This window comes from Ursus maritimus, unplaced genomic scaffold (assembly GCF_017311325.1).
Source record: "Ursus maritimus isolate PB19 unplaced genomic scaffold, ASM1731132v1 scaffold_21, whole genome shotgun sequence".
NCBI lineage: Eukaryota > Metazoa > Chordata > Mammalia > Carnivora > Ursidae > Ursus > Ursus maritimus.
In genome coordinates, this window is record NW_024424564.1 from 13,416,768 (window position 1) to 13,443,231 (window position 26,464).

The 26,464-nt window shown below is 39.2% G+C and overlaps 1 long non-coding RNA gene across 1 annotated transcript in view; it reads left to right on the forward strand.

The window, feature by feature from the left end:
- Positions 1 to 14,710: 14,710 nt before the first annotated feature.
- The window catches only part of LOC103656891, an 18,416-nt gene continuing 6,662 nt past the window's right edge, over positions 14,711 to 26,464 (forward strand). The window contains exons 1-2 of the long non-coding RNA XR_566730.2: positions 14,711 to 14,874; positions 17,280 to 17,405. This is a non-coding gene — a long non-coding RNA (uncharacterized LOC103656891). The remainder of the gene's footprint in view (positions 14,875 to 17,279; positions 17,406 to 26,464) is intronic.

Here is a 26,464-nt window from a genome sequence, read left to right on the forward strand (position 1 = left end):
ACATTTTCACGTGGAAGTTTTCTTTTTCTGTGTGACGCCAACTATCCAAATGTTCTGAAACATCTGGAGGTTTGGAAAAGTCTATTTAGTGTATTATGGAAGAAGATGGAGACATTCCATTTCAATCCAGTTTCGGAACAGGAATCATAAACAAGCACCATGCCCAGTTGTAAGAAAATGTGGTTTTCTCAGTCCAGGTTTTGTTTTCTCATTAGTAGAAGATACTTCCATCTAGAAAAATATTTATGATGCAGTCATGAAAAGGAGCCCATGCAGGCTTGATGGTAAAGAACTGCTGACCCCCAGACTAGGACCTGGAGACACGATGAGGTGGTAGGAACTGTAGTTAGTATTCACCGTGTGGAAACATGGGTTCCAATTTAGACATGTTTTTCAGATCTTCAAAAAAATTCAGAAATCTCTACGTTTAATGTATAGTATCCTTTAAAAAAGTACTGGCAAGGAATTAAAAATCTTTCGAAACACCTTTTAGGGCAAACACACGTGTCTGTGGGTCAGATTCTGTTCACAGGCACCCATCTGCTGTCTTTGAGGTGAGATCTTTTGGAGAAATCGGGATTTTAATATGCACACAATAGGAAATAATTGAGTAGTTTTAATAGCGGGAATATAATCTAATTTGCATTTCCCAAAGGCACCTCCTGGCTACTGTGTGGGGTCTAGGTGGGCAAGAGTGGAAGAAAGTCGTAGCCATGGTCCAAGTGAAGGATGATGGGCCTTGGGATGTGGTGGAGGCTGTGAAGTAGAGGAGTATGAATTACAATCAGCAAGGGAAGGACAGAATCAAGGATGCCACCCTGATCTGGGGCTGAGGCAGCCGAGTGGATGGTGGGGAGGGGAGGGATTAAGTTCTAGGTAGAATCAGAACTCAGTTTTGGATAAGTTCTTTTTCTAATTTCTTACCTTGAATATTTAGTTCCCTTACTATTTCTTTTAAAATTGACAGCATTTCTGTTTGACCCTATCATCAATGATAAGATTGTTTTTTGGTGGTTTCCCTTCCATAGTCTATTATATTTTTATTTTCCCTTTCGATCCAGTTTTGTTTGGGAGAATATTTTAAAATACCTAAACAGTTCTGGCTTTGTTATTGACTTCTTTTATTCTACTGTGGTTAAAAAATGGAGTCTGTCCAAATTCTGCTTTTATAAATTAATCGAGATTTTCTTTGTAGCCAGTATAAAATTGGTTCTTCTGGAAAAAAAAACCCACGAACCTATTTTATCTTCATTGCATTTTACTGAGTCTTGAACATCTCAGAAGGCCAATCAGAGTTTCCTACCCCGATCTACTTCAAGAAAGAAGAATTATTGTTCTATTTAAAATAATGGTTGGGGGGCGCCTGGGTGGCGCAGTCGTTGGGCGTCTGCCTTCGGCTCAGGGCATGATCCTGGTGTTCTGGGATCGAGCCCCACATCAGGCTCCTCCGCTATGAGCCTGCTTCTTCCTCTCCCACTCCCCCTGCTTGTGTTCCCTCTCTCACTGGCTGTCTCTGTCAAATAAATAAATAAAATCTTTAAAAAAAATAAAAATAAAATAATGGTTGATTTGCTCTGCCAGTGAAAATACCTAATACAAAATTAATCTCACGAGCAGGTAATGTCATACCATTTTTCACGTAGTTCTCAGGTGAATACAGTGAGTGCATGCTGCAGCGTATTTACTCTAGATGTGACTTGGACAAAAGGTGGTTTCATTTTGGACTTTTGTCCAAAGAAGCTTGTCCTCTTCCAAAGGGGTGCCTCTGCCGAAGGCTGGAGTGCTGCAGAGTGTCCGGGACACTGTCTCGCCACGGGACTGTTCCGATCCCTTGCTCGACCTGCTGGCTCCAGGGACACGCTGCTCTTTCCTTCACAGACGCTTCTTCTTTTTTTTTTTTTTTATGTTTTTTAAATTATATTATGTTAGTCACCATACAGTACATCCCCAGTTTCCGATGTAAGGCTCGATGATTCATTCGTTGCGTACAACAGACGCTTCTTCCTCACGTGCAGACTTCCCTTTGACTCCCTCAGATGCTCCCTCCTCTTCCTTCCGCAAACGCTTGTTTCTGTCAGTTCTTTGGGAGCCTCTTTGAAGTACGGAATCTCACGCACATGCATTTCTTGGAACTTCTTTTTCGAGTGAAATACTTTGCAGCTGCTCTGCAATAGAGCGACTGTCTTATGACTGCCACTCGTCCTATACTCGTTTAGCTTCTTTTTTCTCCTTTTCAGCAAGTGGCCAAGCAGAGAAAACTCCTGCCCAACTCCTATCGCTCGCGGCGTTCGCCTCATTTGTTTTTCGTTTTCTTTATTCCTACCTGAACCTACTTGGGAAAGTATGAGGTGTTTTTTTCACAAGTGTAGGTAATATGTGTGTACTTGTTATTATAATAAAATATTCAACAGTAAACCTGTTTGCTTATGCCCTACAATTTTGGACTTCAATTTATGCACTTTTATTTTCTCTTTGTGAATCCTTGAACTCAATTTTCCATAGAAAGAAAATATTGAAAAGAGTCCCATGAAGTGCATTATAGCCAAAAGCTCGCAGAGGAAGAGATTTTTCTCTTAAGTAAGTTTCTGAAACATCACCAAAGCGAAGGCAGTGCTAAAGGGGAGGCAAGGTCAGGGATGACATTCAAATTCATTCCCAAACGGTAGCCAGTATTTCTAGCATACGTTGAAAATAGTCTTACCAGTTACTAAGTAGGCTTGAATACAGTTATTAAAGGAAAAAAATTATATGGGATTTAAGTGCCAGCTCAGGAAGAGAGAGGCCCAGGCTAGCTTTCTTGCTCCTCTGGTCCCCATTTCATTGCAGCTTGCTTCTGAAAGAAGCAATCAGCAGTGGTTTATGATGCTCAGACATTTCTGTGATGCGTGCTGACTGAAAATCATTGATGTTTCTGCTTTAACTAGATTTAGCTCCTTTGAGTTGAAAGCACTGCGCTGCCTGAAATCCCATTTTACTAAACCCTCCAGTGAGTAAAACCACCGAGTCCTTCAGGAAAATTCCATCGCTCTGTTAGAGGAAACTGTTAATTACAGCCACACTCAGCTCTGAAGCTCCGCCTTAAAGGTACAGGAACTCTGCCTGCCCCAGCTGGTCTGTATCTCCAGCCCACGTGGTGCCGTTCAAGTGCTGCCATGTGGCCGAGGCTCTTTGGATGTGTTTCCTGGGATTCTGATTACTGTGTCCCCACAAAATGCTTTGCGAGCAAAGCCACGAATCTTCCAGACCTCTCCTTTCTTTTCCATTCCTGGGATTCCAGGTTTTTTCCCACTGGCCTTCTTCCTCCCTCCCCTTTCGCAAAAGAGCCGATTCTTAAAAAATATAGATTTATACCAGCCCCGCACTCAATTATGTGTAGAACTGGCCCCTGTGCACAGAATATGTTACCTTGGGAACTGAGACAAATTGTAGGCTTATGGATTATAAAGATTTTTTTTACCTTAATGAAAATTTAATTTGTTATGAATGGTTCATCATAACATATGCCAAGAGGAGCGTGCCAGAAATAACAATCTGAAGGAACACACGGGATCTAACGCTTCCATACTTTTCCAAGAGTAAAGGAGATCATTGAAACAACACATGTCAGATGCTATTACTGTCATATTGTTGAGGCCATCTGTTAAAAACCAAGATCAGGCCCTGCTGCGTTCATTGAATTTGCAGTTCTGGAAAGGACAATGTCAAATGAAATTAAGTTGATTCTCTTAAGAGGAGTGTACCTGAGGGATTAAAAAAAATTTTTTTTTGATAAGCCCCTGTTATTTGTACAGATGTCCAAAGAAACACAGCAGGCTTTTTTTAAAAGCACTAAAATTTGCATCACTACATTAGTTATTTAGTTTTTGAAACACAAAATTGTGACAATAATTTGTATATTTAGGTAGATATTTGAATGTATGCATGCAAAAATGCAGAATATGGTTACATACCTGATAAAGTTGTCAGAATACTTATGGGCTTTTAGAATAAATCAATGATGGCGGTGAAAGAATATCTGATAGTTTATCAGTGAAAAGAATGTGCTATTTCTTTGATATTCTGATGAGCCTTGAAAAGTGGAATTTAAGAATGGTTTTAAGTGAGATGCTTACTCACTTTTCACCCGTTCTTGCTTTTATATTGAAATATCAAACTGGTTTTATTAAACAGTAACTATGTGGGCTTCCCAGTCTTCTAGAATGTTTCTTTGGGCAGTATTTCAAGTGTCCCTGCTAACATTCCATTTGTCTGTATTCTGTACTTTTTTTCATTCTCCCCTAATACATCTTCCCCCCACACAAATATTGAAAGAGTAAAAATTCTCTTTGTCCTTCTATTAACTCTGATCAGACTCTCTGGCTGGGGTTCCTTAATAAAAGCGTATTTGCCTAGTGCACTTTTTTTTTTTTTAAAGATTTTATTTATTTATTTGACAGAGATAGAGACAGCCAGCGAGAGAGGGAACACAAGCAGGGGGAGTGGGAGAGGAAGAAGCAGGGTCATAGCGGAGGAGCCTGATGTGGGGCTCGATCCCATAACGCCGGGATCACGCCCTGAGCCGAAGGCAGACGCTTAACCGCTGTGCCACCCAGGCGCCCCTAGTGCACTGGTTCTTAATCAGTTGCTAAATGCATTAAGGCAAGTCATGGACAATCCATTGATCCTCATCCAGAATATGTTTGGAGTGAATTTAATGACCACTAATGTCCTTTTCATTTCTAGAAGTCTGGGATCCTAGGGAAAGTGAAGTCCTCTGTGTCTATAAAGTGACATAACATACTCTATTTAAATTTTATCTGAGCAGATGATACCGAGTTAACAATGTAGCAAAATTGCCAAGAAAATCTAAGAAAGAACAATAATGTTTCACATAAATCTTTACTCACCGAAGATGAGGACATACTTTCTGAATGGTTCTCTATGTTTTCTTTGTTTTTTTTCTATCTTATTGCATGTTTCACAACAAATTTATACTATCATCTGTCCATCCATCCATCCATCCATCCATCCATCCATCCATCCATCCGTGAATGAATGAAGTTTCTTGTGAAGTTGTTAAGTGGCTTAGATGCATGAGGCTTGTTTCTCACTGACTTTTTGTTATAACAGGGCCAGGAATTGTTCTAGTCTTCCTGCGTGGTAGTTGGGTGTGAGGGGAAAGGATGTGGGCTGGGGACTAAGATTAGATGGATGTGACCCAGATGGTTGGAATTACGTGGCAATGCCAGAGCAGTGGGGTGGCTGTGGGGATGGGGAGAGGAGGTTCACTTTAAGAGTTTTGGGTGGAGTTTTTATTATTCTCTTTCCTAGGGCTACCAAAAGAGGGAGGATAGACACTGAGAGCTCTATTTAAATAGAAAATAATGTCTAAGTAGTTGACTGATGGTTCTGCCTAACAAATGCTAGAGCGCAAGACTTAGGGCTGGAAACCGAAGAGCAGATTTCCCAGTTCTCTCTGACCTGATGGTAGACCTGCAGGACAGACCCATCTGACTCACCCAGCCACACACTGAGAATTAAGGTCTCTACTTTCGCCGTAGCAATCCTGTCCCCTTCTGAAATGGATCCAGGTTCAGTTAGCTCTGATTAACTTCTGGTAGCATTTTTTTCCTTAGTTGGGCCCAGGGGAATGGCGTGGGAGGTGGAAGTTATCTAGTAAGGGAGTGGACAATGGTGGATGCTTAGGCAAAAGTTATTCCTATTGGCAGTGGAAATACAAGGAGAGAGGCAGTAATGAACCCCGACCCAGAAGTTCATATATAAATAGTAAACATGGTTAATTTGTCAATTGCTTACCTTCCTGGTTCTACCTACTACTCACAGGGAACCTGTTGCCTCCTCTCCCAGACCATTTTTAGGGTTTATCTTAATGAGATTACACTTGCTTATAAATGAGTATTACTGTCAAAATGCTTTATGCTTTGGGTTTTGTATTTCTAATAAAGAGGAATCTGCTTATGTGCTAGATTGAAATTTCCTCTGACCTAATTTTAATCTGGTGATCTTATGAGATACTGATTCATTATGATTCTTCATGGATTGAGAGAGGGTCCTTAACATATGGAAAAACTTTTAACTGGCTTTTACATATATTTGATTAAATTCAACAAAAGATTATTGTCTACTATAGACTAGGTTATATAGGGTGCACAAATGAATATCCTTGCTCTTGAGGCTCTTACAGGTTGGTTTTTTTTTTTTTTAAGATTTATTTTTCAGAGAGAGAGAGAACGAGAAGGGGGAGGGGCAGAGGGAGAAGGAGAAGCAGACTCCCTACTGAGCAGGGAGCCCAATATAGGACTCGAACCCAGGACCCTGGGATCATGACCTGAGCTGAAGGCAGACACTCAACCGGCTGAGCCACCCAGGTGTCCCTACAGGTTGGTTTCAAAGTGTTAATACTGTACTTACTGATTCTAAGATACACATTTTAACCTTTCTAAAATCAGGATTCTTCTTATTCTGGTTGATGGCATTACCTAATTTAATAGGTGGTATTTAAAATCTCTTCATGGTAAATAAAATTACATGTCTTGTAGTTAATGTCTTCAGAGTCAATGAGATATGGTAGCATGAGAAATTTGGGCAAGTTTACCGCATACACTTGATAAGCATATGCTGTGGAAATAGGAATCTGTAGTTCTGTCAGTTGATTTCAATTTCCAGTTCCCACCTGCCTCTCAGCGTGTGAACATCTCACCAGTTGATAGTGATCCTAGGATTTAAAGCTACATCACCGTCTTCCAAGACATGAACCAGTTAACCTCATTTAGCATTCAGTGGAGTAAACAGGTATCTCTTGCAACACTGGAGGGAACACCAGGTTTCCTAGACTTACGGAAATACAGCATGGAGGACCTCAACAGCATGGCAGCTTTCTAAGACATTTTCAAAGGTACATCTGTCTATATTGATTTTTTTCCCCACCATAACTAAAAATTCATGTAAGATGTGTTTTCACTTTATACAATAAGAGAGGATATGGAATTTTGGCATTGGTATGAAGATTAGAGGATGTCCAAATTATTTCTATGCATTTGCATATTTGGAAAACATATTGAATGCCTATGATGTGCAATGTGCCCACCCCGTCTAGGAGAGTATAATAGCAAGAAGACAAGAGAGAGCATTCTGAATTTTGCCTTCAAGGTCTTTATAATACAATATAGCAAAGTATACACAGATATTTGAATGACAAAATATTTGTAATTGTTGATATTGCTAAATAAGTTAGTCAGAACAGTGTCTAGGACATTGGAAGTGCTACATGAAAGTATGTGTTAAAGGCACAAAGAAAGGAAGGACAAACTCTAATAGAGTATATTATGAGATAAGTGACCTAAAAATGATACCAAAAATGTGTTGGAAATTCAAAAAGAGAGATATGTTCCAGCTAGGGGTGATCATAGAGTCAGGGAATTTTTGAGCTAAGTTTGTAAAGAACAGTAGGATTCTAGTGGAGAGAGAGAGGAGAAAGCCCCCTAAATCCAAAGAGTGCCAGAAAAAAAGTCCATGTACACAAACTTGTCTTACTACACTAGATCCTGTTTATTCAATAATGGGGTTCAAAGCATAAGCAGACAGAGGGATTAATCTTAGACCAGAAAAGTGGTACCTATTCCTCTGAGACATGAAGAAAGGAAGGAGGAATAGGAACAGATGCAGTCAAATTAATTTTGGGGGTGATTGCCTCAGCAATCCTTAGCAGCTGAGGTGTTAAGAGCGGAAGAGGACTGTAGAGCTGCTACAAGGGTTGAATTTCTTGGGGAAGTGAGGTCAAGCAGGTGTCTAAAGAGAAGAAGCAAATGGGGGTTGTTGGAGGTCTTGAAGAAGTTGATCATCACATTTGGTAGGAATGTGGGAGTGAGCTATGTGAAAGTCCAAGAGGCTGTTTTTGCAGAAGAGAGCATCACAATCCTGGCTGCTTAGACTGACTCAAGTCTTAGCTGTTGGACAGTCATCCACATTGATGGGAATTAACTTTGAAAGTCTTCAATGAATCTGGAGAAGTGATCTGGAGATCAGTAGAGCATAATAATAAGAAAGGCTGCAAGGATTTACAGGGGAATCAGATGAACCTTGAAGATGTGAAGGCACATTTTTTTAAAAGACAAGGGTGGAAAGGGTAGAGAAGATTGGTAAGAAACAATGGGAGAAGGGAGAGTGATCTCTAAATATTTAACCTTAAAATACATGTGCTGTAGGAAAATGAGGATTTGGTAGATAAAGAAGGCAATATTTTTAGGGGAGAGACATGCTTTGAAGACTAGGTAGGTAGCAATTTAGCATTCTGGACTGGAATATGAACTATGGAGTCAGACAAATCTGAATCAAATCCATGCTATTAAAGCTGAGACCTGGGATGCAATAACTTTGCTATGCCTTGATTTTCTCATCTGTGAAATGGAAATAATAATACTACCTAGTTGCTCTATGAATTAAATGCTATGGTGCTTTTCTCCCACTTCACCGATCTCTCATCCTCACTATTTTTTTTCTTGTCTTCCTGGGCTTTTAATGTTGGAGTATCTTAGGGCTCAGACCTCATTTTGCTTTATTTTCCCTCCTCTCCTCTTCTCCCATCCTGTGCCATCCCCATCAGCCAGCCTGGTTTTAAATACCGTCCATATGCTGATGACTTGTAAATCTTTATCTCTAATCCAGAACTGTCTTCCAAACTTCAGACCTATATATACACCTGCTTATTAGACATCTCCATTTAGAGGGCTAATATACATCCCCAACTCAACATGTCCAAAACTGAAATCTTGAACTTCCCCCTCAAACCTGCTTTACCCACAGCCCTCTCCATCCCACTGATGGCAAATTGATCTACTTCCCAAGGCCAAACCTTCTGAAGTCATCCTTGTTTCTCTCAGACCTCACACACACACACATCCTTGTTTCTCTCAGACCTCACACACCTTCAGAAGGCCAAACCTTCTGAAGTCATTCTTGTTTCTCTCAGACCTCACACCCACAGCCCTCTCCATCCCACTGATGGCAAATTGATCTACTTCCCAAGGCCAAACCTTCTGAAGTCATCCTTGTTTCTCTCAGACCTCACACACACCTCAGGCCTACAAAGAATATCCTGAATCTAGCTACTTCCTGCCAGTGGCTACCATCTCTATCTGAGTTCACCTCCTACATTGATTCTAGCATTGCCTTCTATAGTCTTTTCTCAACATCGCTTGAGTTTTGCTAGAGAGTTCTTTAAAAATGTAAGGTCATATCACTGTTCTACTGCTGATGAGTGGATTCCATTTCTCTCAAAAAATTAAAGTTTTTACAAAGACCTGCAAGGCTGTACATACTCTGCACTTTCCTTACCTCTCTGGCCTCACCACCCATCGTTCTTTTCCTTTCTCACCTGCCGCCGTCTGTGCAGCCTCCTTATTCCTTGAACAGGCCATTTAAGCTCTTGCTGTAAAGCTTTTGTACTAACAATTTTCTCTGCCTAGAATATTCCTCCTTCAAGTGTTTTCTTAGCTAACTTCCTTCCCTTCAAATCCTTTTTCAAATCTTACCTTCTTAATGAAACTGTGCTAACCCCACCTCTTAGCAATGTACTGTGTTCCAGGCCCACTGTGGCACTCCTAATTTCTTAGTCCTGCTTTACTTTTTATTATCACCTCCCTAAATACTATACAATTTGCTAATTATGTTTATTTTTTATTGCCCATCTCTCTATGCAATACAAAATTCCATATGAGCAGGGTCTTTATCTGCTTTCATCACTAATGTATACTAAGAACCTAGCATGGTGCTTGGCAAGTGGAGGGTACTCAATAAATATTTGTGGAGTAAATAAAATAATGAATAAAGGAATGGGTGACCATAAAGCACTTGCTATATGCCGGGCATTATACTAAGTACTCCATTAGTGTTACCTGTTATTATTGTTGTAATTTTTCGTTGGGGGAAGAAATAAATGAAGAATATATTCTAGAAAGGTTTGAAAGGAATAGTGATAGAGAAGAAGACTGTTAGGTTGACATAGGCTGGCAAGTGGATTATGACCTTAAAATAAACCCTAGCAGGCTATTGGTTTCCCTGTAAGAGCTCTCTGGCAGAAGGCACCTTTGGGAGAGCATAGTTAATGAATCTTTTCTCACCCTGACTCACCCAGTGGAGACTACTTTTAAGTAATTATCTTTGTTAAGTTTTATTAATCTTTTGGCACTGAACGCAGTGGTGCACTTTATTGGAAGACACTGTTCACCACTGAATTTTTAAAGCTCTTGGGGGAGCATTTGAATGAGAATAGAACTTGATAGTAGGATTGATTTAAGAGTGGTGGTTCACATTTTCCATACTTTTTCTTTTCTTTTTTTTTATATCTTGAATGTTTGGGCAATTAGTGAGTTTAAGAGACAATTGCAAAATTTTAGTTCAGAGAATATGGGATTTCCTGATTACTTGAGTGAGTTTTTATGCCTTTTGAATTTTGATGCCTTGTTCTGGTACTGCCCATTGATTTAAATATTGAAATGGCTTAACTGCTATGTTTGACCTGGGAATTTTATGGTAGACCCAGGGATATAAGTAGACCTTTTTTCCTTAAATTAACTTTTTATCTTACTGACATAATTCATATTCATCATAGATAATGTTGGAAATGCAGAAAATTTCAAAGAAAAAAACTGGCTCTTATCCTGTCACCAGAGATAACCACATATAGGTGTACTGGGCATGTTCTGTCTTGAGTCATTTCAAAAGTTGGATATATTTCTCTTGGAAAATGTTCATTAGATATCAAAACCATCTATAAGACAGTAGTTATTTCTGACCCTTTCTTGCACTATGGACTCTTCTGAGAATCCAAGAAAAGCTATAGATTTCCTTCTCCCAAATCTCCATATGGTCATGCGCACAAATTTTCTTTTTTTATCAAAGGATTTATGGACAATCTGAATCCTATAATAGTCTATGGATTCTAGGCTAATATCTTTAATATAAAGCACAAACCCTCTTTAAAAAATTTTTAAAATCTGGTAAATCATGAAAAATTAAAATGCTTTCCTATAAAATGCTCATGTTTGTTCAAAGGTAACTATAATGAATATCTGTTACTTTTATCTGCTTAGTACCCATTTGATTCTTCTCTTCTGGTAACACTGCCTAATCACCATGTTACAAGGATGGGCGTGTGATCCGGTTTGCAGCAAGAAGAATATCTAACTTTAGAATAGTTAAAGCATGAATTAAAATTAAGCAGACTGACATTTACCAAATATTTAAGAATCTATGCATCTGAATTTTTCTTTTCCACTGTAATCACTTTAGGAGATTTCATTTCAATTATATTGTCATGGTTTGAAGTACTTTTGCTTCTGGAATTGCCTTAAAAGCAAATGTATGAGCTATATAAGCAAGTCACATTATCAAAACTTTTGGTTGAAAGTTACAGAAAACTCCACTCAAATGACTTAAGCAAAAAGAGAATTTATTGGTCCATGTAACTGGAACGTTTAGCAGGGAGGTCTATCTTCAAACACAGGTGGACAGAGAAACTCAAATAGTGTGATCAGGATCTTACTTGTCTCCTTGTCCCTGGGCCCTGCTTCTTTGTGTTGGTTCCATTCTCAGATAGGCTTCTCCTGTGTGGTAACAAAAGTGACTGTAGCATCCTTTCAGGCTGAAATCCATTGGAAGCAGTGAACATCATTTCTGGTAGCTACCAGAGAAGTCTACAGAGATGTAGACTGCATGCTGACAGTGAAACCGTCTCTGAGGACAAGGGAATGCAACGTGGTTTCTGGTTAATTCTGGGGCATGTGCTTCCCCATGGAGTCTTCGTTCCACCCCATGTGTCTGAACTAAGAGTGGGGGAGGAGGTTAAGAGTCAACATAGGAGACTTTTGTTGGAAGAAGGGCAAAAGGATACAAATGATACTCATTCTACAGTTACTATGATTCTTTTAAAGTCACAACTTACATGTGACTCAAAATATCCACCTTCTTTATGGGATGTGGTGCTAAGTAACTTTTGATAACAATAAAGATAATAATTTGCTAGCATCAGAGGTATTCAGGAGAATGTGTTTCAGATTGTATTATCCATTCCAAGGAAGGAGGTTGTCATACCTGGGGAAATACAGTTTACTCAGAGGAGCTATCTCCTAATTTAAAACAGAACGAATAAAATTAAAAAAAAAAAAAAGACCGGAAGGAATAAGCAGTAAGACAAGTAAGTCGTAAAGCAGCATGTAAGCGTGTTGACTTTTAGCCTGCATTCTTAAAAGCCATCTCTTAAAAAGAGATTATGAAATTCTCAAGGGAGCGTCTGCAACATTGGATTACAGACAAAATGCCAACTTAGTAAATGTATTAAGTTTTGAAAAATGTACTAAAATATGAATTCTTGTGAGTGTTCCTGTGGGTTTGGAAAATTATATGCAATCTGTGTTACTGGTTATGTTTTATGTGATCAAGCTTATTGTGGGATTTACACATTTTCCGTTTGGTTTATTTTTGTCTGTTGATCTAGCAGTTTCTGAGATGAACATGTTAAAATCTTCACCTACAATTGTTGATTTAGCTATTTATCTCTTCTAATTTTTCAGTAAGTTAAAGAATATGTATATTTCAAGGCTTTATGCATACATCTGTTCATGACTGATATAATGTTCCTTTTACCAATATATGACGTTCCTCTTTTTCCCTTATGGTGTTTTTCACTATAAGTTCTATAACCTGGCTTTATTTCTTATTTTCCTGGTATATTTTTTCCATTCCATTATCAACACTTTTGTATACCTTCTTTATTGCTCTCCCTGGCTTTTAATATTCACTCTGCGATTTTCTGTCTTTTGATTGATAAGTTTGATCCATTTATATTCATTGTAATTAATTTTGTTAAGATTTATTTCTGTTATCTTATTTTTTTGTATTCTATTTACACTTTTTCCTTTTCATTTATTTTTTCTGCTTTTATATACTCTATGTAAATGAGAAAAATTTTTTTCAGTGTTGAAAGCTATATATTTTATTTTTATCCTTATGGTGTTTATTTCCAAATTAGTAAAATTTATACTTGTGCTTATTTTTTTCATCAGAGAACTTATCAATATCTATGTTTTTTCATTGAATAAGACAAGAACCTTAGTACATTCTAATTTCTCTCACTTCCCTCTGGTATCTCCCCTCAAACTTCATTAACATCTTATTATTGTTTAGAATTTTAGTTTTAGATTTTTGTGCACATATATTTCTGGTTATTTCTTAAAATAATAAATTAAGTTTTACCTCATCCTTACTTCTCACATCTTGCTTTTTTTCTTCCAGATTTATTCCTTATTCTGTTATAGTATGTTTTTCAAGAGTTCTTTCAAAGTCTTTGTCTGGCAAATTTTTGTAGCTTCATAAATCTTTGATCTTTATCTCATCATTGCATTTAGGTGATAATTTAACTGGATATAAGATCTCAGCTTCAAAACACTTTTTCTTCAACATTCTGAAGATTTTTACTACAGTATCTTCATGTATTAATGCTGTTGATAAATTTGATATCCGTTTGATTCCTCTTACATGTAAGTTATCTGCTTTTTTACTGTAAAGATTTTAAAATATTAGAAATATTTCAGTATAACTTCACTAGGTATGGGTTTTTAAAACTTATCTGTTTGATACTTTATTTTTTCTTTTCCTGTGAGTTTTGTTAATTTTTCTTTTTTAAAAAATTATAGAGTTGGTTTAGGTTTAGTATAGTTTAGCATATTTTAGTATAGTATTTCTTTTGGAATGTGTGTTCTCCTCAGATTTCTCGTAATACTTTCTGGATGTATCTTTTACTTCTTTATGGCTACTAGCTCCTTTGACTTGTAATGTCAACAGGGGGGATGGGCATAAGTTCAGGCCTTGGTTTGGGCTCCTTTAGGTACTTTTAAGATTTCAGTGCATGGGGCGAGACTTTGGGTTCTGCCCATTCCAATGTTCTCTGCTTCAGGTGTTACCGTACCTTGCTCCATTCAGGGAATAGCACCTTTTAAATGTAATTTCCTGGCCCAAGGAGTGGGCAGGGGAAGGAGGGAAGGGAATATTCAGGGCCAGCCCTTCCGTTAGGTCTCATTGCTTTAGGCCCTTCATCCCAGCTGCGTTCCAGGGCTACCCTGATATCACTTCTTTAACATCTGTATCTGAATTACTGTAGTGAAATGGTGGTCAATATTCTCCCAGGGCAATGTGGGGGAGAGAAAAAGAATTAATAGAAAGCTCTCCTAACCTATTTTGAATTGTGGCCTCAAGCCTGCTCTGTCTCCAGCACACTACTCTTTTTTACTGTGGGACCTGACCACCATCTGGCTCCCCAGAGCTTTCTTACAGTGTATGTGTAGTCGTGGCTCTGAAATCTGTCAACATGCGCATTTCTCCTGTGAGAAAGAGATTAGGTTTTGGGAGTGGGAGCCGTCAGCACTTATTTGTTCTGAACTTCTCACTACTTTGTTGAAAACTGGAAATCATTCTTATGTTGTGAAGTTTTGCTACATTTATTTCATATTGCAGATAAAAGCAAGGCATATCATTACAGTGAACCAAACTGTGGCAGGAACATGTTTTCAATATTTTATCCTTTTTGCATTCTACTTCTCTCAATATTTCAGTGAAAGATCTCCATCAAGTTGGAAGGTTATGTACTTAAAACATTTCTTAATCATGAACTACAAGATTTCTGAAAGACTTTATCTGAATTAGAAATATCGACAGACTAAAATTTTAACCCACAGTGATAGCTGTGACCTGGAGTGGCGTTCCTTTATCTCTTTGTTCTCCAACAAACATGTCAAGCTCCTATCATTTGTGAGGCAAGGTACCAAGTGAAGAGAGAAACACAAAGAACGTGATCCTTTTGCATGGAGAACCTGAAGTCAAGTAAGATCACTGGAACAACCATAAAATATTTTTAATTCAGAGTGGTCTTTAATGATCCACACTTTCTCCTTTATAATCTCTTGTCCCATCTTCTTTATAATTCCTATTTGCTACTTTTTACATTGCTTTTTCCCCCTTAGAATGTATGTCCCTTAGAACATATGTCTCTTTCAACTTTCTTATCTTTAAAAAAAATTTCTTTTATTGTGGTGAGAACACTTAATATGAGATCTATCTGCTTAACAATTTTAAGCGTACAATACAATATTATTAACTATAAGCATGCTATTATATAATAGATGTCTAGAACTTATTCATCTTGCATAATTGAAAATTTGTGCCATTGGTTAGCAATTCCCTATTTCCTCTTCTCACCAGTCCCTGGTAACCACTATTCTACTTTCTGATTATATGAGTTTAATAGTTTTAGATACCTCGTATGAGTGGAATAATGCAAGATTTGTTTTTCTGTGATCGACTTATTTTGCTTAGCATCATGTTTTCAGGGTTCATCTGTGTTGTCACATGTTGCAGGATTTCCTTTTTTAAGGCTGAATAGTATTTCATTGTATGTATATACAGCGTTTTCATTATTCATTCATCTGTTGATTGACATTTAGGTTCCTTCCATGTCTTATTGTTGTGAGTAGTGCCGCAATGAACATTGGGGTGCTAATATCACTTTGAGATCCTGATTCCAATTCTTTTTGATAAATACCCAGAAGTGGGATTACTGGATCAAATGATAGTTCTATTTTAATATCCTTAAGAATCTTCATTCTGTTTTTCATAGCAGCTACACCATTTTTCATTCCCATCAATACTGTAACTCTCTGAATTATTTTTATCACATCTTAGATACTAAACATAAATGTGCTATTATAGGTATTACAGAGGCTAAAAGAGCATTTCTGGGTTGCCAGGAATAGTGAAAATGCTATTTGAAGTGGGTTACTCTTGGCTTTAACTCAAATCCTCTTTCCTCAGGTGTGCTTTCAAACTTTTCTTGATCATCTTGAAACACCTTTCCCCCTTCTCAGCAGAAATTTCTGAAGAATATACCAACTCCAATGGAAGGGCTATATGTTTTTGTCATCATCTTTGTCTTTTAGATCAAATTTGTTTTCCACTGGAAGCACTTTCACCTGATATAGCTGAGAAAACCTTGTAGTGTGGGCTGCCTTTAACAATTCAGCGTCACCTTGGCTAGGATGCTGCCAACACCCACGGACCCCCGTCATTGCTATTCTCAGCAGCACATGTCCCACTTTTATTTAAATAGCATAAAGGTTGGAACTACAAAAGAGAACATTATCCAATCGGGCATTTGAAATAAATACTAGAGACTAGAGATTCTAGGAAGGAGTGAGGTTGGTGGTCTTTGATCAGAGAGAAGATTAGAAACATGGTGTAAATGAATGTTAGAAGGTACTTTGGGGGGGGGGTCACTAGATCTACCCCCACCCTTCACCTTAGAGATAAGGAAACTGAAATATAGTGTGGTGAGATGACTTGGTTAAATTAGCACCAGACCTGTAACTAGAACTTAGGCTTTCTTACTCCCAGGGCAGTGTTCTTCCTGTCATATTCAACTGTGCTTCCTGGGTATTTCAGACTTTGAAATCAATGATAGCACACTGGGAGGATATTTTTCTATAGATCTGATTTTGTAAGCTGGAAAAGTTTAGTTGATTACATGGAGAAATTTGCTAAGACTGTTGTTCCTATATTTAGTGTGATAGTTAATTTTATGTGTCAACTTGGCTGGAAATAGTGCCAGACATGTGGTCAAACATTATTCTGGATGTTCTTGTGAAGATGTTTTAGATGGAATTAATACTTAAATCCATGGAGTTTGAGCAGATTCCCCTCTGTGACATGGGTGGGCCTCATCTAATCAGTTGGTGGTCCGAATAGAACAAAAGACTGACTTCCCTCAAGCAAGAGTAAACTTTGCTGGCATATGGCCTTTGGACTTAAACATCAATACTCGCTACTCATGGGTCTCTATGGCTCCTCATATGGTCTCAGGTGATGGCCCACCCTGTAGATTTTAAACTTGCCAGTCACCATTCAGTGAGCCAATTCCTTAAAATAGACCTCTCTTTACCTCTCTCTCTCTCTCTCTTTCTCCATATACATATATGGAGTATGGATTGATATGTATCCTATTGGCTCTGTTACTCTGGAGAACTCTAATACACTTAGTGAAATACTTGTTTCTTTAATCCAGCATTTGGACCTTAAATATTTGTACCCAGAGGATCTTGTCTGATATTTTGGGTCATCATGTGCTATTGTCTTTCTTTCTTATTCTCTGTAAGCACAAAGATGCTTCTTTTTTATTTTGCTGCTACAAGATAACCTCTAAAAACAATGCTCTTGTTTCTTCCTCGGTAATGAAGATCACTTCAGTGGAATCCTGATGTGTCTTCGTCAAATTCTGAGACCAGTGCTGCTGACTCTACCTGTTGAAGGGTGAGGCAAGTTTCTGGGTCCACTGCCAGAGAAGGCATGCAAGCAAGCACACAGTAAGTCAGTCTTCATTCTTTCTCTGAAATATTGGTAATCACTCTCCTATCCAGTCCTCTATTCTGCTTTCCCGAGGTACTCCTACATCCTCTTCATCCTCTTTTTTTTTGTATTGGTTAGGACACTTTCAGTCGTGGGTGATAGTAACCCAACTTAAACTTGTTTAAGTCAAAAGAGAATTTTATTTGCTTATGTAATAAAAGAAGTTCTGAAGAGGGTTCTGGAGTAGAAATCAGAGCCTCAATATTGTCACTAAGACCCATTTTCTCCCCGTCTCTCTGCTTGGCTTTCCTCTGTTTTGGTGCCGTTTTGGGGGCTAGCTCATTCTGAGTATTGGCAAGATAACAGTAGTAGCCACTTGCTCACATTCTGTTCATTTAATACCGTGGGAGAAAAGAGCATGCTTCCCAAGAGTTCTAACAGAAGTCCTGGGCCTGACTCTCCTTGGCCAGTTAGGTCATACGTCCACCCTTGAATGTGCTGGTTCACTTACCCTGGATCATGTCCATCTTCATACTTAAGGCTGGCCTCAATCAACCCACATGTACAAAGAGCAAAGAAGAGGCAGTTTTCTCAAAGGGAAAGGGAGGATGGATGCCTGGTAAACAGAAGTAGTAGAATACACTATAGCATCCTTGTCAAGTTTGGGCAGTCAGACTGCGTCTGGCAGGTGGGCAAGAAGCAGGAGAGAGAATTAAGGAGCTCAGTCTCGAATAGTTCAATTTTTTAAAATCTTTAAAAATATTTCTTTTCTTCAGCTTTATTGAGGTACAATTGACAAATAAAATTAAAATGTATTTCTATACCACATGTGTGTGTGTGTGTGTTTGTGTGTGTGTGTGTGTTTGTGTGTGTGTGTGTGTGTGTGTGTGTATTTGATACACATATACAAGTACTTGTAGAATATCCCGTGGTTCTGGATAACTGAGCTCTGGAAATAATGAAAGTCTAAGCTAGAGAGTCTTTTCAATGTTTTAGAAACAAATTACATTTCCTGGAAGGTTTCAAAGTTCTAGAATGGAGATTTAGAATATAGTCTCTCCTTACCACACAGTGTCAACTTCTCGCTGACTATTGTCAGCCCCTGGGTCTTCTGTTTTATTCTTTGCTTTGCCATAGTATTTAGAGTGAAATAGTGGGGAGTGTGGCCCGTGACGAAAAGGGTTTAGTCCTTTTGCTCACTGTTACATATCCAGTGCCTAGAAGAGTACTGGACCCAGGAGAGGCACTCAAAAATATTTGTTGAATAAGTGGGTAGATAAACTACATATGTTATTTTATATCTGGCCTCACGATGGATTAGTAAAATGTCGTGATAATGAATTCCGCTTTGTTTTCTGTGCTTTTTCTGATGAAATTCTTTCCAGCTGACTTTTTAAAAACTGACCTTTTTATTTGAGATAATTATAGATTCACATGTAGTTGTAAGAAATAACACAGATTTCATGTACTCTTTATCCTGTTTCATCCCAGTGGTAACATCATGCAAAACTATTTCACAACTAGGATATTGAGATGTTGATACTGATACAGATAATCTGGCTGAATTTTCTTTGTATGTGTGTACACGTGCGTGTGTGTGTGTGTGTGTGTGTGTGTGGTCAGTTGTCTCATGGCCACAAAGTTTTTCCATCCACTCTGTATGTTCTTTTGCAATGTGAGTTTGCTGTTCCTATAATCCAGAGGTAAATTCTCTCATTTCATCATCTTGAATTTGAACCAGACTTATTTGGCTTTGACTAATAGAATGTGGCAGAAGTTATGTTGTGCTAGTCCTAGAGCCTTGGCCTCAAAAGGCCTTTCATCTTTTATCCTCTTTGTCTTGATACATTTTCCTGAGAAGAAAATGGTCTAGTCAATTGGAAGATGAGGGACCATGCAGAGGCAAACTGAAATGCCTCCGCCAATGGCTAGGACCAACTGTCAGATATGTAAGTGAGGCCATATTTTGACCTCCTGGCCCAGCCAACTATCTTGCTAAATGCATGAGTAAGCCCAGGTAAAACCAGTAGTAGAGGATGTGCCTGGTCAAATCCCACAGAATCGTGAGAAATAAGAGATTACTGTTGCTTTAATTTTTGGAATGTTTGAAACATAGCAGAGGGTAACTGAGACAGCAACATCTCATATTGAGAATCTTTAGATGTAAAGATTCAGGTTTTATTTTTGGATTATGACCTAGTAACTAGCAAGTGAGGGTCAACTATGTGTAGTTTGCTTTTTTTTTTTTTCCTTAAGTACATTACTTGTCAGTTGCTTTCGTCTTATCGTGTTTCTACTCAGTTACGTATCAAGAAAATCTGATCGGGGGCGCCTGGGTGGCACAGCGGTTAAGCGTCTGCCTTCGGCTCAGGGCGTGATCCTGGTGTTATGGGATCGAGCCCCACATCAGGCTCCTCCGCTATGAGCCTGCTTCTTCCTCTCCCACTCCCCCTGCTTGTGTTCCCTGTCTCGCTGGCTGTCTCTCTCTCTGTCAAATAAATAAATAAAATCTTAAAAAAAAAAAAAAAAAGAAAGAAAATCTGATCAGTATCCCCTGCACCTCATCACTCTCTTATTAGCATACAGAAGTTTTAATGGTATCTGACAAAGCAACTTAGTGGTTTTATGTAGATATAGACCCAAACCTGGTTTCCTAGGTTAATATTTATGTAGACTCAAACATAGCCAAATAAATATTTCAGTAGAAAAATCCCTATCACCATATTGTAAAATAAATATTGAAATCCAGAGTTCTGGCTCAAGATGACAATTTAAAGACCGCTTGTGTTTTCTGACAAACATTCAGCTCCTATCACTTTTATTTTTGTGTTGCTCCTAATGTTAATACCCATGATGAATCTTTAACTAGATGTGATCTGAAAGGATACATTTCCGAAATCCCAAGAAGGTATCTGGACATGAAGATATTTCTGTAGATTGCAAAAATATGAATTTTATATTTACTAGTTCTTTACAACATTTCTCTTTTAGATATATTAAAGATTAATTACATAAACCAGTGGATAGAGCTCTGCGTAGTCATGAAGAAATCAGTCTTTGGAGTTAGAGTCCCAGGTTTAAAATCTAACCACATCACTTACACACTGTAGAACCTTTGGCAGATTGCTTAATCTCCTTGTGCCTCAGTTCCTTTATCTGTAAAATAGGGATGATAATAATGCCTCTCTCAGGTTTCTTATGGAAAAATGCACTCTCTACCACATACTAATTACTCAAATGTTACTTAATGCTGTACCTCCTTTTACTTCTCCTCTGATTGCCGCCATTATCACTCCTTATTCTCTCCTTGGTTGATCACTGATACAAATAGTCTTATTTCTAGCTTTTTCTCATAACTCTAAGACTCTGAACATTTAACACAAAACTAATGACTTGTCTGATTCAAGCTTTTGATTGTAACAGTTAATAAACATTTATGATGAGGTCAGCAATGGGTTGCATGAGAGAAACTCTATGGGTTCGACTGGATCACCATGGTATATTGTTGTAGTTATTTATCTTCTCTGGATATCCCTTCTACTTTTTCTGAGGCAGCAGATAAATAAATGAAGATTTCTGAAAATTGCTGCTGCCTAGTTCCTTTGGGATTAGGTGAAGAATAGCCCCCTTGAAATGGAAATTCTTTGGGCTGTATTTACTTCTCCAAGATGTATTGCGATCATGACCCATCATTCCACCAAAGTGCAAGGCTTGTTTCCATTTACTGAAGCATTGACTGTGTCATTGACCCCCTCACATACATGATAGGGTTGTATCAGTCTGGGAATTGATGACAGCCCAGTCCTTAACAAGATTCCTCATTCTTTCCTCTGAATAGCCATGATTCATTTTGGCTGTTAAATTCATCATGAGGGGCATACGTTCTGGATCTTCTGGATGCAAATAAAGGCGCATGGGATGTACCCAAATGCAGGAGTAAATGACGGGTAAAGTGGTATGCCAGGGTGACTGCAGTCTGACTAATTTGAATCTATTTGGCCTCCATCATTTCTGTGTCAGTGTAGCCATGCCACAGTGGATTCTGTGAAGCTGATTGAATCATAGCATCTAGCAGCTTAATAAGCTGCTAAAATGTACATACTGACCTGCGGAATTTTGCATGGCTAATGAAGGCAGAGTTCAGTGTTCGTGATGATACTGCACAGCTTTACTCAAACAGCCAATAAATGTTTACAAATCCATTCGATCTACTCAGTTTGCCTGCTCACAATCTAGGCGGGGAAATCTTATCTCGATAACGACTTCGTTCTTTTAGAGAGAATGGCATGAAGGGAATGAAGTCATAGAGGCAGGATGAGCATCCGTATTAAGTCCGGGTTTCAAGGATGGCTGATGCACAGTCCTCAAAGTGTTCGGTTTGCTGGTTACAGTATCGTCTTTATGAACAAGGAGCTTTTTGCCAGTAAGTCTGGCAAATAGTTCTGGTTCTGGAAGAACATCGAGAGGAGAGTGGAGGAAAGAGAATATAAATGCTCTGTGCTATAAATGCTGGATCTTTCCATCTGGAATCTGTAAATACAATATAGATTTTCCTGGCATTGAGTTAGATTTGGCAGATCCTTCATTCATTGATCTTGAGGGTAATAATATTTATCATAGTGAAATCCTTTAGTAGAAGCAAAAATACTTCTGACTGAAGAGACATTCCAATTATTCATGTCCCTTTGTTATTGTGCTATTATCTTTCTGTTTCTTTTGTCTGACTGTTTTGGTGAAGAGACACTGAGAAAAATGTGAAATTTGAAGTGGTACAGGGGTGAGTACCCTAGAAAATGATAAATGCATAAGTAATTTCTTACTTTGAATTAGAGGCAAAGTTCATTTCCAAACTAAAAACATAATTAGTTATAACGACAGCCTATTTTGTTTAGATCATTTTAAATTTCAAAGTGTGTTGCTAAATGCACAGATTTGTCCTTTTCATCTCTTCTCCTCTGTGATTCTTTGCTTAAAGCAAAGAGCCCCTTGATGGAACAGAGGGAATCTTTATAAAGCGATAATAGAGCAGAATGACCACCACTGGAAGCGTAGACTTGGTGCAAATTATGCTTTTCCTAGCCCTTGGGTAAATAGGTAACTGGATATGCTTAACCTACATCCCAGGTACTAGGCAATTTGGGGACCCCTTCTCCCCCAGAAAATAGCAGGGCTTTGAGTAAGGCGTTGGGAGAGGGACAGAGTGATGTATTTAAACTCATGGTCACCTCAAAGGAGCTTTTTCTGGAGCCAGACTGGTTAGGTCGTCCAGGGACTTCCTCAAATGTGGTAGAAGGGTTTGGCTGCAGGGATACACAAAGAAATGCCAGTAATTTGATGGATCCATTGAATATTCAAATAACCTGACTGTCTTAGATGAACCAAACCTGCTAGACCTGAGTCTTCTGGGCCATCCCGATTCTATGTTCCGGCCCAACACTAACCCTAACCTAAATTTGATTATTTATGCCATTCGATTCCAATCTCGTACTTTAACTTGATAATAGGCAGCTCATGGGATCCCAGAAAGTATATTTGGAGATTAAATGTATTGGCAAAAGCCTTGGGAGTTTAAGGGGAAGAGAAGTGGAGACTGTGAGAAGTCGCCGATTTTGTGGGACTCTCCACTTCACAACTTGCAGAAAACGCCCCTGCAGAGGTGGTCACCAGGCCGAGAAATGAGGCAGATCCCAGTGTATGAAGACTAGTGGGATGCGTTGTCCAGATCCCCTTTCAGGGAAGGGCTTGTCATCCCAGGTGAGGGGAGCACTGTCACCAGACAGCCTGTAGGCAGCATTGTCTCAGCAGCAGAGAACCAACCACCGTGCCCAGGGCCACCTTCCTGCCAGCTTGTCTCTAATGACTGATGTAGACAGGGGTATAAAGACATTTTGGCCCAACACAGGTCAATTCTGGTCAATTCTGACAAGTCTTCGTCACAGTACCCTCTAGCATCAATACGTTTTGCCGTATGACTTCTTCCTTTACCCAATTCTGCTTTCTTCTCCTTCTCCCACGTACTACGTGCACACTAAATTCCGTGTCAGAGTCTGCTGCCCAGAGCATCCAGTCTGAGACATAGTGTGGACATCGAAGGTTCAGTTGAAAATACAGCTGGAGTTTAGTGAGGAAGAATGATGGTATCCTGATCTGAAAGGTAAAGGAGGCAGAGATTAAAGTCCTTTGCTCCTAGATCCTTTGCTGTACTACCTGTATCAAGTGCAGTTCTTAAAAAGTATTTTAGAGAAGTATTGTGCAGAATATGACTAAATGATCACCTTTTTCAGTGAATTCATGGGAAAGCCTTCTACTTAAAGGAATCCCACTTTTCGGGGTTAGAGGGAAGAAGTCCCCAACCTGGTCACGGGGAAAAAAAGACCAATATGGTAGAAGGGAGCCAGCTATCCCGGCCCAAAGCCTGTTACATGATTTCCATTTACTCTGAATCCTCTGGTTGGAGGAGAAGCTCTTAAGTCAGGAAGAACAGAAGCATCTATTTTTCTGTTTCCATAGTCTTTACTCCTCTAGTAGAGGAATATTATTTGCAGGCTGGTCTTTCCCACTAAAGTATAAGTTCTTTACGGGCATTGTCTCAGGTTGGTTTACTCTGGAAGCAGAGCAGGAAATGAACATTTGAATGGAAATAACCCCTTCCTCCTCCCAGGGGGAGATACAGGGAACACTGATAGGAAGTAGAAAAGTAATAGAGCAAAGGAGAGGAGGCCAATAAAATGTCCATTATTAAGCGGTTATAGTGGGCTACTCATGCGTGTCAGCATCATGTCCCCCAAGCATCAAGGGAGCTGGAGTATTTGTACATCCACTTCTGTCAGTCACTGCTGGAGGGCTTTGGGAGTCAGAGATATGGGGAGTGGAGGAGGCATGGGGAAGTGTTAATTCTCTGGTGTTTCTGGCCTGCTGTACTCTGGAAGAGTAGCCTGCTTCCTTCCTCTTCCTTCCTTCCTTCCTTCCTTCCTTCCTTCCTTCCTTCCTTCCTCCCTCCCTCCCTCCCTCCCTCCCTCCCTCCTTCTTTCCTTCCTCTTTCTCTCTTTCTTTTCTTTTCTTTTCTTTTCTTTTCTTTTCTTTTCTTTTCTTTTCTTTTTTCTTTCCTTTCCTTTTCTTTTCTCTTTTCTTTCCTTCTTTCTTTTCTTTCTAGTACCCAAATAATGAATGACTTTATTTGAAATGATTTGGAGAGGTCATGGCTATGTGATTACAGACTTGAAAAAGGTAAGAAAGCAACCATCAAATAACCACCCTGCAAGATTACAGATGGGAGGACAGACCAAGGTTGGCAAAGAAATGACTTTCCCCAGGTTACTCCTTGAGTTGGTGACAAAGGAAAGACTAGAACCCAGGTCTCCAGATTTATCCCAGCCTGATACTCGCTGGTGATCTGTCTCATCTTGTTGATACCACTCAGTGCAAAAAGTTAATATTAATAATAACATTAGCTATTTAAAAGGATGGAGGGGGAAAGAACCGACTTATGTGACTTAGCACCATGTTACTATCAGAAGCCTTGCAAATTCTACTCCGATAGACCCATGTGATGATACAGATGATAGCCTTAACAAACTTACACTTCACTTCTATTTGGTAACAGCAACAGAGGAAAGCAGTGTAGTATATCCCAGCCACTTTATTTTGACCTCTACAGCTTTCCTTGATGATATGATCACCTTGTCCTCCCCTTCACACACCTTTTGCTCCAGGTAAATGCTCCAGGTCACTGACCCCATACCTATTCCACTCCTTCTCCAGTCCACATTTTTTCTTCCAGCTCTTGTTCTCTGTCTTGAATATTCTCCCCTCTATTTCAACAACTCCCACGTCCTGCCATCCTTGATGGCTCATTCCAAGTGCGGAAGAGTAGCTTTCTAGCAGAATTCCTGTCTCAGTGAAGGAGATACTAGCAGATAGAAGTTGGAGCACACCAAATTGGTAAAGTCCAAAATATATGGGTATGGGGAAGAAGCCGACAAGGGCTACTCAGACATGAATTATGTTATTCATTTTTATATTTCCCCCGAAATATGGCTCTGTGCCTGGCACATAGTGCGTGCTCAGTCATTGTTTGTGAATTCCTTAAAGCCGAGACCAGACTGTGGTCCTTGTGTGCCAGGGGCTGAGAATCGGGTAGGCTGGAGAAGGTGAATAGGCTGTGGCTCAGGTCATCTCTTGTTTCTCAAAGAGAGAATGGAGAAGGCCACGCTCATTTAGACACAGTTCTTAAAGATTAATGTAGAACTCGGTTTCCCTGATAAGTTTTAAATTAAAGTTGGAAATTGCCTCGTGAAATTCACAAAGGTGCATACACAAGAAGGGAGAAAAAAAATTCCGATTACAGTTTTATTTGCTGACACTCCTTAACAATTTAAGTTCAAGTGCTATTTTGCTAATTAATGGCTGCTCAAGAAATGCCATGTGTCAGCAATGAATCACTTACTTTTGTTGCTCTTCAATTGCATATGGATAATGAACAAGGACAAGTCATATAATTAATGCTGAAAATAGCCCAGCCATGGGACAGAGGCCCATCAATAGGAAGAAGATATTATATTTGCCAGTATCCATACCAGGCTATTAATAGTCAAACTCGTTAAAGGCTGAAGAGGCAACTTTATTGACACATAACCCAATAACCATAGTACAGAAAGGACAAGTAGCGGTGACTTCAGGGATATTTGGAACCAGGGAGTAGAACACCATCCAGATTCCCACTTTCCATCTTCCATCTATGCCTCTCTTTGTGCTTCTTCATGCCTTTACACTAGCTTTTACATGGGTTTGGGGCCATGGGGCTATTGGTAGTTTTGGGCTCACAGCTAACACCTCTGTGCCAGAAAGGAGAGGGCTCTTCTGTTCCACTCCAGCGTGCAGTACTTCAAGGAAGGACTAACCGGCCATGCAAATCATGTGACCAAGGAAGTGGACCCCACTCTTTAGAGCTTTCTTCTCAGAACAAGTTCCTTCATGGGTGAACAAGACAGTATGTTGTGAAGTGTAAGTAGCAATATAAGGATTGACATTCCAGGTGGACAGTCCGGATTAAAACTGCCATCATAATTCAGGGAAG